Below are 15,375 nucleotides of genomic sequence, written 5' to 3'. Positions count from 1 at the left end.
CGCGGCCAACGCGGTGGTATGTGCGGCGGTAAACGCAAGCTAGGCACGAAGCCCTCCGGCGTTGTTGTCATTCCAGTACTCCGTCGCTTCGTTTCGGTGGACGCTAACGTTGTTTTGGAGCGGTCCATTCATGTTTCGGAGGGTGGCGTGGCTTAGAGGTATGGGCGCGCACCATTCGTGTTCGGAGGGGCGGAAGGGCAACGGGACAGAGGCGCGCGAGGCTGGCGATGCGGAAAAGGATGGAAAACAACGCGCGGCAGCGTGGAACGGCTCAAATTTTTTTTTTTTTTTTTGTTGTCTTTTCAAGGAGTTCGTATTCCATTCCCTGACGGCTTGACACTGAGTGAAAACGAAACTACTTTTTGCCGCAACCGCTGCGGATGAAACCGCGGCCGCTATCAACGCGATCACGGATGGCGACGACGCAGTTTTGAAGGCACGCGGCCAACGCGGTGCTATGCGCGCCGGCAAACGCAAGAATAAAAGCTTTAAAGGCTCAAATAGGCACGAAGCGTTCTGGCGTTGCTGTCATTCCCGTACGATTTGAATCCCGTCGCTTCGTTTCGGTGGACGCTAATGCCGTTATGGTAGAGTGCACTCTAGTTATAGCTGGTTTGCGTCGCACATTTGCGGCGCTCCGCGCTCGCCGAGCACCGAGAGTTGTCCGAATTAACCGATGTGCGGCCACATACGTCCGAATTAACGAGAGTTTCATTGCATTAAATAATGCAAACGCCTGCCGGGACCAAAGGACGTGTCCGAATTAACTAGCTTTTACTGTACTCGCGAAAAAAGCCTAGCGAAGGTGACAGGCAAGACGACTAGCCACAACCTCCCATACCGAAACTGCCTGCCGCATCGACCCGAAATCGCCGTCGTCTCTGGGGGGCGCCACTTACGTACAGGTGGGCCTCTACGTTGAGAGTAACGACAACCAGTGACTTCCAGCCGTCGTCAGGTAGTCCAACAATCCGATGACGAAGGCAACGTCACAGATTGAAAAATCTCCTTACTCTGCAGACAATAAAGATTACGGCGCATACCTCCATCTCTATGCGCCCCTACGTAAGTGGCGCCCCTACCCACCAGCAACGGTGTGAATTTATTAAAAATTTTAAAAACTATTTCGCGAATATAACCACTTTTCCGTAAAAATTGAGCCGACATTCGTAAAATCGTAAGACGGGTCCAAATTCGTACATTTTACGGAAAATTCGGAAGAGTTGGCAGGTATGACAAAGATCACAACAAAAGAGACCTGGCATTCATCATCTTCGAGACTTACATTGGATGTGAGCTTGATGAATTTCTCGGGGTTACGCACGTGGGATGTAGTCCTTTCGGTGAGGGGAGATATAATCAATCGCATTTACAATAGCGACTACTAGCAGGGCTCGTCGTAAGTGTAAGTCAATTTGTGGGCAGGATAGGCCATTGTGGATAGAGTGGAGATTCTAGAAATTGGCAAAGTCCCCAGCTCTCTTCACAGATCGTGTGTCAAGATTTTTTTGTTGTCAGGATAGAGTCGCAAATCTCGAAATTGACAGGCTCTGTTCACAGGTCGTGTGTACGCGCTTTTTCTTTTTCGAGGCACATACTTTGCCACCCTCGCTTACGCCGGTCTCAGTCGCCGACTTTAGGAAAGTGTGATCGCGGGAGCGCCGACCGAAATTAATTTCAGACTCCTTCGAGTGATGCAGGGACGAGATTAGGCTACCTTCTCCTTCCCATTTCACTCATGACGCGCCTGAGAAGGGCAAAATTATTTCGACTTGGTTGGTGCAAGCACGATCGCCTTCAATATGTCGGCGACTGTACAGACTTGGGCGAGAGTCGGGCGTCTCGCATTGCGAGAGGCACATGACAGGCGCGTATCGATTCCGGTTCACGGAAGCTTTTTGTACAGAAATAATTGTCACTCGTTCCGTAATCAGACGGAAGCTACGCCGACGCCAGGCGCATTGTGTGCTCGGTCCTCAACCCCACCCAAGGAAGACTATACGATCAAGCGGAAATTCAAGCTTCATTCACGCAAGCTTCAAGCGTGCGTGAATGTTGGCTACATGTGTGATCACTTACTAGTGAATTTCCGAAAAATGTTTAAGGCAATGTGGAATGTATTAAACAAGGTGTCTTGAGGGGATACATAATCATATCTCTTCTAGAGAAAAAATTGTTGCACAAAGCATCGAACGTGATTGCCAATTAAATAGATTGCAGAAATCAATATGCAGTAGCGATATAGTACTTCCCAAGTGAACTGCTCCTCATTATCCCCGAAATGCTTTGGTGAACATGCCTGATAGCGCGGTGATTACGACGGCGTGACCAAGAAGGTGATGACGACGACAGCGTGATGGGGACAGCATATGGCAACGGCTGCACTTATCCGCTCGTTTACTGCACGAAGGCCAGAATGTTCTTCTCCGACCATTATTCGAGATCATGCAGTTCCCGACGCTCTGCGGGAGTCGGTCTAGCGAAGCTGTGGTTTAGCCGGCAAGACGAAACGGCGCATGTCGACAGGAGACGCGCAGCGGACTTTGGGCGACCAACGCAGCCCGCAACACAGGCGGCAGAATGACGCAACCTTCACTGACGCCACAAAGCTCTGGCGAGATTGCGCGCCCATGTCAAAAGGGTTAGTTGGCATTCGGTGAGCACCACCGCAAACGGGCGAAGAACGACATTCGCTATAAAAGAAATCGGGCATTCAGTGCTTACCAGAAGTGGCTTGCCCGTAGCTTGCTGGGCAGAAAAGCTGTTCGTCGTTCTTCCAGCCGGTTCCGTCGAAGGGGGTGAGAGGAAGCGCTTCGCCGTTCCGTACTTTTTGTCCTGAGAGAGATTATAGTTGGAAAGGGTGAAAGATTGCGTTAAAGTGCAGCGCGATAACTGTCTCTCAATAGAGGACACCTCAACCGCGCTGCACAGGGGGATGGGGACTGAAAGAGAAGAGAAGGGAAAGAGGTCGCAGGAGCGGAAGCAGCAGCAGCATCATCTAAGACGCCGCAGGCGCGTGGGGTTTACGTCGCACACTGTCGGAGAGAGAACACGCCGCTCTCGTCGGGAGCAAGTCTCCAACAGAGGAGAGGAGGCAGACCCTCCCTTTCCAGGCACTGAGATAAGCTAGCAGGTCTCGGCGACAATCTTCCCGGGGAAAACGACTGGCCCGTGCGTGGTGTCCATCTTCGAGGGAAGCCGCAGCTGGTTCACGATTGCGCCGGTTACTTCAAGGGCACCTCGGTTTACCTGTTGCATTCCTTTGTGTAGGTCTGTCGGCTGCTCTTCCTTCCCTTCTAGTGCACGATTCATGGTGCTTGCATGATCTTGGTAACACGCCACGAAAAGCAAAAGCTCTCCTGATGGTAAGCAATCTTTATGTACCTTTTTTTAAATTCTCCTTTCGCCTGTCTCGTCGGAAAAGTCGTGACATAAGCCCCGTTTACATGAATGCGACAGTGGCGCATCGCATTTCCAAGCGCATTTGGGAAAGGCGATGCGACGCCGTTTACATGTAGCGAGGGTGTCCTTAGAGGCCCCCCTCGGCTCTCGCTTGCTTCTCGGAAGCGTCTTCGCGGTTGTCATCGAAGGTATTGTTAGACGCCCCCGCCTCCGTTCTCCCCCCTGAGTAGCTTCACGGTTGTCATCAAAGGTCTTGTTAGGCGCCCCCGCTCTCGACGATCCTGCGTTTACACGCTCCGCGAGAGTCGACTTTCGCCCGTAAATCTACCCTCGCCTGGCGTATTAATGCGATGCGCCTTCCTAGCGCATTACCGCTGTTTACATGAATGCGATGCGCTAGAAATGCGATGCGATGCGACACTGTCGCATTCATGTAAACGGGGCTATATGTAGTATGTCTGCTGCTCTTTGCCGTTCAGTGCTCAGTTCGCCGGATCACAAAGCTTCCTTTAGGCTCAGTTTTAGGGGGCATCATCTTTCATGTGTACGCGAAATTTAAACCTATAAATTAAAAAGTATGCACGCCATTGCCACTGAGCCAACACCGCAGTTACACACATTTCTACGTTATTATCTAGATTGATTAACCTTGCAAAGCAAAACTCTGCTGTCAGTCAGCGCGTTTGCAATTCCGAGCTCTTCGTTCTGCTTTATATCAACGCAAAAGATTGACAAATTAAATAATTAAAATTGTTTAAAGTCATTACGGTAAGCATCGTAAATAAAAAAAAAATTCGCGCATTGATAGTCACAGAAAGCAGAACAGCAGTGCAGTAAAGCCAGCAGTAAACAACGGACAAAGGTACCACAAGCATTTGAAAAAAAAAATATTTGAATATATATATATGAAGTGAGGTTATGCCGGGATTCGGCAGTTGAACAGGAACATGTAGGTTGAGGACGCACATGCAACAATACTTTATTTCCAACGTTTCGGCCGGGGTCCGGCCTTTGTCAGGGCATACATGAAATGGTAGGCAGTGTGCTTAAATACCTACATGGTATTGAGGGGGGGGGGGGGGGTCCGCACGACACACTTTTGCTGTAAGGTACCCGTGTCGAGGCAGCCTTGCACATGTCAAACGTGATTAGACAAACAAGAGAAAAAAATATAAATAATAAAAAAATATAAAAATGAAAAAATAAAGTGTTGACGCCATGGCATGGTTGTAAGAAAACGTTAGTACAACAAAGTCCGCAGAGCACCCAATGTATATACAGTAAAGTTCAGGTCCTTCTGTACCACTCTTCTACTTGGGCGTCCGAGACGCACCGCCAGAGCCGGTTTACGCAAGTAGAGGATGTACTGCCACTAACGATAGCGGCGACTGGTTCGCTGGATGCTTCTGCTCGATCGAAGTAGACACACATGACGAGAGATAACACTTATATTCACAACTATTTACAAGAACTTACAAGTACAGAAACACAAAACACATACAAGACGGAACTGGTACACATAGGGCGACCCTATTCGACATAGTCGATGGTGCATAGCACCGAAGTTTGTCCAGAACGCTTGGACGGGGCAGCGGGGCCACGTTTTCTACCCTTCGGTGCCCCGCCCCAAGCATTTACTAACCAATTGCCCACGAGTGGCTGTGAGTGGTCCGCCGACGCACCAATCACGAATCCTGTGCTAGGATCGTCTTGTTCGCCGGCGCTCCCAGCATTGCGCTTCTTCCAAGCGCCCCCCTTTTTTCTACCACCTTTTACGGTGTCTTTCTCCCTCTCCCCCAAAACAACATACAAATAACAACAACGCTCCAAGAGGGGGGGGGGGGGGGTGTGACAGCTGCATAGCATGTGTGCTCCCTGGCCACGCCACAGCGCCCAGCACAATGGGCTCAATAAAATCCTAACAAGCAGGCAGCACCTGCAAGCCAAAGTGCTCGACCTTTGGTGTGACCCCTTCCCCGCTCGCACTTACTAGAAAAACTGATAGCGCAGCAGCTGCGGGCCCTTTGTCAATAAAAGCTCTGTTCAGTAAATGCTTGCTCGAAGAAGCCTTTCGCGACGGCCGAATGGCAACGGTCTTCCGTCGTCATGCGCCGCCCCGTCATTTCTCAGAGCCAGTCGGTCCGCAAGTACATCTGGTCAACTGTAATCGCGTCCGTCACGTTTGACACCACTTGAAAGCGTGTCTCCGAATGAATTTCTGAACCGTGCGCCACAACCGGCAAGGGTCGTTGACGCGTCACGCCTTGCTGCCACAAATCGCCCATCCACGTGCCGGTTTTAATCTGGCAGTGTCATGAGCCGTGCGCCTGCTCACCTCGGCGCCGTCAACGCGACAGGCATCCGCCGCCGACCAATTATCCCATTGTGTTTTGCCTGTCAAGCAAGGACCATTTACCAAATACGCTAGCCGTCTCTTAAGCTTTCCTCTGCAGCCGTTCCCTTCAACAAGATGAAAATGGTGCAAGATGCCGGTTTCAAGCTTGCCGATCTATAATTAAAGACATAACTCGTTCTTTTCTAGCAGCAGGCTTACATATACATAAGAAGATCAGGGTTTACAACACGATGCCACATCAAAGAACCCTGACAGTGAATGACAAACAACCTTGTCAGAGACCTACATGGTATTGGGGGGGGGGGTCCTCACGACACACTGTTGCTGTAAGGTACCCGTGTCGAATCAGCATTGCACATGTCTAACGTGATTAGCAAAAAAGGAGCAAAAATATAAACAATAAAAAAATATATACATATGAAAAATGTTTAAAATCATTATGGTAAGCACCGTAAATAAACAAGAAATCGCGCATTGATAGTTAGAGAATAGCAGTGCAGTAAAGTCAGTAGTAAACGACGGACAAAGGCACCACAAGCATTTGAAATATATATATATATATATATATATATATATATATAGTGAGGTTATGGCGGGATCCGGTAGTTGAACAGGAACTTGTAGGTTGTAGGAAAAAAACGATACTTTATTTCCAACGTTTCGGCCGTGGTCCGGCCTTCATCAGGGAATACATGAAATGGTAAGGCGGTGTGCTTAAATACTTACACGGTATTGGGGGGTCCTCACGACATACTGTTGCTGTAAGATACCCGTGTCGAATCAGCCTTGCACATGTCTAACGTGATTAGCAAAAAAGGAGAAAATATAATTAATAAAAAAATATAAAAATGAAAAAAAGTTTTACGCCAGGGCATGGTTGTAAGAACAAGTTTGTACAACAAAGTCCGCAGAGCAGCCAATGTCACCAAGTATATCTGCAAGAAGATCAGAGTTTACAACCATATGACGGGAATGACAAACAACCTTGACAGAGACAGCTTTTTGCTGTAGGGTACTTGCCCCACTACGAATCACCACTGAAACATGCTAAGAATGCACCACGGGATGATTGCAACGACAGGTTCGTTGAGCAACAGATGCAACAAAGGAAGGGTCTACAAAAGAGCTTAGCAAGAAAGGTGTGTACACATGCTGTAACAAAAATGAGACAGCAATAAATCGTTATTATCACTCATTATAGGTTAAATATAATAGAATGACACATCATCAACTAGAAAATTGTTACGGGCGAAGCTTGTGCATGTGTGTCGGGTGTGCGAACAGCTGTTCTGGCGATGTGGCATAAACGATGCGACGATACATGAGCTATTTATTCTGAGGACAATAGGAATATGAATCTATTTCGCGGACAAAAAGGTTAATGTGCCCGGGTTTTCGGTAATACCAGAGGCCACGGCACGAAATTTATGGATTAGAAATGATTCGCGAATCTCCCTTTCGTGGTGCGATTTGAAACCAGATTCAAGTATGGTGGCCGTTAGCTTGTCAAAAGAGTGGCCCGGGATAGAGACATGCTGGGATAGCGGAAGATTCGGAAGGCTCACGGCATGCGATCTATGATTGTTAAAACGCAATCTAAAGGCTGTTTCCGTTTGCCCAATGTACTGTAGCTTGCACGTTGAGCATTCAAGTAAATAGACAACATTGGTTGTGTCACAGTCAAAGTTGCCTTTGATCTTGAGGCTAAAATTTGAAGCGTTGCTCATAACACTTTGCGAAGTCGTCATGTGAGCGCAAACCTTGCACAGTGACTTGTTGGAAGGATGACAGCATATGTGAATTGGTTTTGTTATCTTAGAAGACGTTAGCATGTCGCGTAAATTTTTTGATCGTCGGTAAACTGCGCGTGGCGACTCCGGAAACACGTCTCTGAGGCGATTACTCTGCATGAGTATGTTATGATGTTTTTTAAGGATGACATTAACGTTTGCAATTGATGCAGAATGTATCAAAACTAAATTTGTATGCCTTCGTTGCTCAACCCGCTTATCCCGTCTAAGAAGCGCACTGTGGTCCACTGCATCGGCTCGCTTAATCGCGTCTTTCACAATTAGGACCGGATACTTCTGCATTATCAGGGCATCGCGGAGTCTGTCGCAGTTGTTAATGAAATCAGAGTGTTCGGAACAAAGCCTCTTAAAACGAAATACTTGACTATAGGGTATACTGGCTTTGCAGTGTTTAACATAGCTACTTTGAAAATGAAGGTAGCGGTGAACGTCAGTAGGTTTCTTATAAAGTGTGGTGTTTAGTCTGTTTCCGCACAGGGATACTGTGACGTCCAGAAAACCAATAGATAAGTGTGAGTATGATTGCGAAAACGGAATGGATGGATGAACCTTATTAAAGTCAGCAATGAACGCCAGAAGTTCCGCCTCCCCGTGGTGCCAGATGAGAAAGATGTCATCAATATAGCGTTTATAGTAGTAGCGCTTTAGTTCACGTGTTGAAAGGAATTCATTTCCAGTTGTCCCATAAATGTATTAGCGTAATTGGGACCTATTTCGGTCCCCATTGAAGTGCCACTCACTTGTACAAAGTGTACGCCGTCAAATTAAAAATTGTTAAGATGCAAGATAAGTTTTAGCAAGGTAGCTAAACTAGAGCTATCAACAGATTTGTCAAGAGAAGAATCATCGTAAGCGTTAATGACTGATCGGATGCCGTCGTCATGCGGAATGTTAGTGTAAAGAGAGACAACATCCAATGTAACTAGGAACGAGCCATGGGGGATGTCAAGGTTAATTATATCTGCTAAGTGTGAGGTGTCCTTTAGATAAGAAGGAATCTCATTAATAAGGCTGTCGACATAGCTTGAAAGTAGCTCGTTGACAGTTCCAACGCTTGACACAATCGGGCGACCGGGGTTATTAGTCTTATGTATCTTGGGTAGTAAATAAAACCTTCCAGGTTTTGGACTGAGAGGCATTAACGAGTGCATTGCTTTGTCGGCGAGTTTAGCAGCTCTTATTAGATCCCTGATGGTGTTAGACACAATACTTTTAAAATTGCCAGTTGGATCGTCATCAAGCCGCTTGTAGAATGGCTCATCAGTTATTTGCCTCTGAGCATCCTTGACGTAGTCAGTCATGTTCACTACTACTATAGCTCCTCCTTTATCGGCGGGCTTTATAGCAATGTCTGAGCGTTTCTGCAATCCTTCAATTGCTTTTCGTTCGGGGAGGGGAAGGTTTTCACCTAGGATGAGTGATATTAACAATTTATGGCTGTTTCATTTTTGTTACAGCATGTGTACACACCTTTCTTGCTAAGCTCTTTTGTAAACCTTTCCTTTGTTGCATCTGTTGCTCTACGAACTAGTCGGTGCAATCATCCCGTGGTGCATTCTTAGCATGTTTGAGGGGTGATTCGTCATGGTGCAAGTACCCTACATCAAAAAGCTGTCTCTGTCCAGGTTGTTTGATGTGTCATCTTGTTGTAAACCCTGATCTTCTTGTGTGTATACTTGATGACATTGGCTGCTCTGCGGGCTTTGTTGTGTAAAATTGTTCTTTCCACCATGCCGTGGCGTAAAACTCTTTTTCATTTTAATATTTTTTTATTGCTTGTATTTTTTCTCCTTTTTTTCTAATCACGTTTGGCATGTGCAATGCTGATTCGACACAGGTAACAGATTGGAGCGATGACTCACGCTATCCCAGAGGGATATTTACCCCTTCAGGCACCGTGTCCAGAAATGTGGACACCAATTTGCATTCGCGTAGTTCCAAACAGAATGAAAAATGTGATTTGAAAAGCACGGGCGAATGCGTCTTTTCTTTCTCTATTTGACAAGTGGCGCCAGTGGCGACATCGCCCGGAAGACATACGAAATAATGATAAGAAAGCGCGGGAAAACGACCGCTTCAAGCTTCTACGGTGCGAACCGTAAGAAGCTCTTCGTTTTTATTTGTTTATATGGGAACAACTTTATTAAATACTCCCAAAAGTCATTTATTTGTAAAAAGCAATGTTTCGTGATTGTCAAATACTATCTTTTCTTGGAGTACCGAGTGGAAGAGAGCCGCACACAACTACTGAAAGTTAGTGTCCACGTTTGTGGACATGGCGCTTCAAAGATGCCTTTCCTAAGGTCCCTGTATGTTGCAAAGGTAGCGCGAACCATTGTTCAAATAGGAAAGGAGAATATCCTCTCCGCCCTCTACCGCTCTCCTGACTTCTTCGCCTTTTTTCGCTCTCCCATTGGACGAGGCTTGATACGTGACGAATAACCTCCGATGACCCCGTGGGGCTTTCGTTCGTTTTCGCGGGAATACGGAGCAATCAGTGAGCGTAGAAACATCGGGATACATGTGCGCTGTGCGTGAGCGTAAGCTATTTACATTTTTGAAGACGCCCTCGGCTGCAGCACGATGCCGATTGCGTGTCGGAGGTGTCGAGTGCGTGTCGGAGGTATCCAATGAGATTGTATACGACATCGAGTTAGAGGTACACACGGAGATCAGTAATTTAGTCACTTTTATTTTTCTATGATGCAATCACAAAGCGGTCATGCATGTTTGCAGAGATGTGCAGAGACGGTGACGATTGCGGTTGGTTTCGTTGGTCGCTGGGCGCGCACACACGGCTGCTCTCAATTTGGCTCCCAGGGAGTGGCATCAGCAGGGTTGGAACAGAAAGAACACATGCATTAGGCACCAATAAGCCAATAAAATTAATTAACGATGTAAGTACTACATATGTGCATAATGCCTTATATCATGCTGTATAAATATTTAATGTATATCATGCCTTACTCAATGCAGATGTTAGAGTCATGGCAACTGATTGCATTATGGAGCAAGGTATCTTTTCACTGGTCACGAGAAATCACTCGTACGAACTGCTCCGCGAAATGGGCCCACATCACGGTAACCAGCGATTACCTTGGGACCAGCAGCACGAGCGCAAGAATTGGCGATACATGCCTCATCAAAGCAAATCTAGTTTCTCGTCGGGCGAATGGCCCCGCCGCAGCTAAAGTGAGCTCACACCGATGGCCGGTTACTACACGAAACAAAGATTCTTGGCAGGAAGACTGAAGCAGGAAGAATGTGGAAGGTGGCAATTACTTTAAAACATGCTTGGATATTGTGAACCTAGAAAGCATGGCTAAGCAACAAACATAACGCGCGCGTCTCGGGCAGCTGCTTTGCGATCTGCCGCTTACCGACGCATGCGATGACCGCAGCTTGCATTAAATACGGATTGTCACCACACAAAAGACAAGTAACGTGCGGCCCCCTTTCTTGCCTGAACAACTAGGAATTTAAGTTGCAGCGTTTGGAAAAAGGATGTAATTATCTTGAGCTCGTCTTTGCCGGTCGCGAGTGAACGAAGAGTACAATCAATTAAATTCGCGGGTTTTACGTGCCAAAAGCACGAATCATTATGAGGCACACTGTAATGGAGGGTCTCAGGAATAAATATGACCACCGGGGGTTCTTTAACGTGCACAAAAAACAAAGTATGTGGTAAAAACTGTATTCTTGCAGCTCGCCCCCATCAAAATGCGGCTGCCGTGGCCGGGAATCGAGCTCGCGTCGTCGAGCTTAGCGGCGCTACACGTACGCATTTACCGCTAAGCTAACACGGCGGATCTCACTGTACGAATAAACTACGCGACACGTCTAAACAAACGGCCATGCGTTAAATACAGGCACATTACTATTGCGTTTTTATCGAGCGGCCGTGATACTGCACGCGAATGCGAAAGTACGTCACTTGACTCGGCGCACTGCAGTTATCCACGCTTGTCGTCTGTCCTTCTCCTACCACCTCCCCGGAATTCTGTAGGACATCACGGGCGGCTTTCGACCTTTCGAGGCTCTTGTGGCAATGAACAACACAGCAGTATTGCGTGCCACCTTTCCTGGTTGACGAGGTCGCGGTCGCCGTTGTGAAAAGAACGTTTAAGACTTAGAGATTGACTCCAACCAAATAAGGAAATTTACTAGCCCGACGTTTCGGAACGTCGGGCTAGTAAATTTCCTTATTTGGTTGGAGTCAATCTCTAAGTCTTAATCAATTTTCCGAACCAGACAGGTAATTCTGTCGAAATGTTTAGCTTCACAAAAAGAACGTGCACGATCGCTCGCGCCGTAGAGACACGGGCGCGCGCTGGCCCAGCGGCGGCCTTCGACACTTCGATCCTTCCGCCAGGGGAGTATTGGCGCTGGTGCCGCGCGGGCAAACATTAGGTTGTCTCGTCTATTGGACACCAGGTGCCTGAAACTGCCGAAAGTAATTACAGCAGAATCTCTACTGTTCGTAATTTTCTTTCCATTTGCGAACAGTTCTACACACGTCCGTGAATCACTTATTAAAGAAGTCTCGTTTCTCTCTTAGCCACCCCGCATCCCATAGATTTCACGAAATTTGGTTGCCACAAGTCGTTTGAAAATGATTCCGCAAAGGTTGGAGGCTGTGAAACTGGGGGCTTTAAAAGTATTCTCAAGTTGTTTATAGGGTTTACTTTGCCGCAGTGCATAAAGAGAGGGTGAAGATCAGATGCGTACGATAAAAAAGGAATTGGCACGTACATAACACCAATTCAGCAAAGCAATGTAAGTTGCAATATAATGCGAAGCTGCCCATATGCATTTTGGAAATAAAAAAGAGCACGTTGTAGGTATTTAGCACATAAATGTCTCCGCCGTGTTGTGTGTGCATAGTTTGATGTACCTCGTTGTTTTCGCAAATGTGTCAGGTAAACAGAACACCATTCGATTCCGAGAAACAATTAGCAGTAGTAAAGACTGCTTAGGATTGCGTTTAACTTGTTCTACCTTTCGTTTTCCTCGTCTGAGTGACGCAGATTCTACTAATAATTGAAGGTACTACATATCTTACGTAGATATCTTACGTACGAACAGCCTTCTGAAAATTCGCCCAGAACAGTCGTGTTTCAAGGACGGTGTAAGAACATTTAGGTGTTGACACTGCGCGCGAGCGAGCGTCCAGAATAGGTTCGGCAGCGCGCGAGCGCACCGAGTAGCTCTGCTGCGAGCCGATAGATGGCGCCGCGGTCAGTGGTCCCAGCTTATCGGCGCCGGCGGCTTGACATTGCTCTGCCTCCCCTAAATTTTCGTTCATAGTGGAGTGAGTAAAACTCAAAAGTGCGAAGGAAATTAGTTATTTCAGATTAAAGTGTACTGTTTCTCTCTCTCCGCCATGCGTTCGGACGCACGGCGGAGAGAGAGAGAGATTGTGGTTGTGAAGAGCTCCCCGCGAAAGCACGCGTCCCTCACCCTCGCTCGCTTTCACTCGCACATACAGCATGCGGCCAATGAGTATTTTTTTTATTGCAGAACGCGACGATCGGAGAGCAAATGCGACTTCCCAATGGAAGGGGAGTGGTTGGCGAGGAGGGCATAGAGGCATTCTAGACTGTGCCTGTGCGTGCGCACTCTCCCACTGCGGCGCATGCGCGCAGCCCTGCCAGCCTCTGCCGCCGACTCTCTCTGAGCTCTCGCCCGCCTGTCCCCTAATAATGTCGACAACGGCGTTTAGCCGTTCGTCACGTAGGCAGCGTTTTGACAGCGGTTGTGTGTGGTCACACAAACAACGCGCACACCTGTTGTCGACGGCGGCGCCTTTTTGCCCGCATTCGCACCGAACGCGCGTGGCGTTGGTGACGTGTTTATGAAGAACGTGCCAACCTTTGCCGTACACCCTATGGCGGTGTACCGTAGCGACCATAAGGCCATGGTCCCTGTGGTCACTAAATAAATGAAAACCACCGGATCATATACATTTCTCATTCTTTAATACTTCAAATAACCAATTACACCATCACATCTTTATAGTCATAATTGGAAATACATAACTCCCACCATAGTACAGCTTCGATGGTGTTCCATCTCCTCTCCAGTGGTAGGCCTGACAGTTTCTTTTTTTTTCATTCGGCCTAGTTACATATTTAGTCTTAATAAATAATCAACTTCTCAAATATTAAAATTCGATTAAACGTGTCAATGAGAAAATTGTAGAGCAACATGAAAGACTCCCGACACAGCTTTCTAATGCTCAATACGCGCTACGTAGAAGTGTTTTTCCGAGCGTGAAATAAACCAACGAATACACGCAAAGTGCCTCGAGCGGCCAGTCACGCGGCAATTTTGCATGTACTCGTGGGTTTCTTTCACGCTCGGAAAACACATTTATGTATCTCGTATTGAGCAACAGAAAGCTATATCGGGAGTTTTCCATGTTGCTGTGAAATTCTCTCGTTCAATTTTTTCTCTAAATATAGCATTAGAAAAGTTGATTATTCAATCATGAAAATAATTATGAAAGAGGCGGAATGCAAAAAAAATAATCTGAGTATCTCCAATCGACGGCAGACAATATATCCTGGTTCTGTTCAACTACGTGCCATTTGCACATTTTTAAATCTTGGTGCATGATAATTAAGACACTCACTATATACATGCAGCAAAATTTGCACAGCAGTTTCTGTGGCACACAGGAGATTCTCTCTTCGGCAGCGGCTACCGCGGTTTATTTGACCGTGTGAGGTTCTTTGGACAGTTCGGAAGTACGGTGGGAACTGCATTCGCAGACAGAACAGGGCTCTATGGCGCGTCAATTAAGTAGCACCCTTTGATCGAGCTCCGCGTAATATGGCTTATTTTTGAGTCCCTCGAAACAACAACAAAAAAAGAACCTAAATGAAAATGAGGGTAGCCCGCACCACTAAAGTATCGCAGGCTCAAGCCAATCGAAAAAAAATGAATATGGGTGTAACCCAAAGAAGAGTTCAGTGAAAAGCCAATTTGAAAAAAAAGGAAAAGAATGCCGAGGGTGAGCCGACCCATTAGACAGAAAAGACATTTGCTCATGTTCTGGCAGCAGGCGGAAGCTAAGTGTCTGCAATGGCCTGGCATGGCACGTCTCCGCTTTTTATTTTACAAAATACACGCATTTGCCACACGTACATACAATTAGAAAGAAACAAAAAAAACAAGATAATAAAAAAAGGAAACTAACAGAGACAGAAAAGAAATAGAGAAGAAAGAGAAAGAAAAAAAAAGCAGCCAGTAGGAACAGTCCAGATAGCACGGTTGTCTTCAATGACGAAGGCTTCCATGCAGCGTCAACATTACTGCCAGTCAGGACCTCTGGCACCCAGCTGGACCCTTTGGCTCCGTTGAGGAATGGCCTGTAAAACTAGCCCAGGGGTGAACTTGTGGCGCAAAGAAGTAATAAAGAGCGAAAATGAGTTGAGAGGGGAAAATGAGCATGAGGGTGCGTGCCAGACATTCCGTCCAGACTGTCCCCGGAGCCAAGCTCCACCTTTGTCGGCATAACAGAGGACAGCACGGAAAAAAAGCCGAAAATGAATGAAATGAAAAAAAAAAAAAAACTAGAGCACTCGCTTGGACATGGTCTGATTATGAAGTGGCCGGAAATGTAAAGGAGGCTATAAGGTGGTAAAGTTGAATGATTAGTGCTCTCTTCCGCTTGTTATTAAGTAAAACATTATAATGGTTAGGTGTTATTAAAGTTTGAGAATTGTCCTTTAATAAACGGGCGAGATGATTAGTGAGAGGACAGCTGTTGAAAAAGTGCTGTACGTCTGTGCATGGCATCCC

Source organism: Dermacentor silvarum, chromosome 1 (assembly GCF_013339745.2).
Source record: "Dermacentor silvarum isolate Dsil-2018 chromosome 1, BIME_Dsil_1.4, whole genome shotgun sequence".
NCBI lineage: Eukaryota > Metazoa > Arthropoda > Arachnida > Ixodida > Ixodidae > Dermacentor > Dermacentor silvarum.
Note: the sequence above shows the minus strand (reverse complement) of the source record.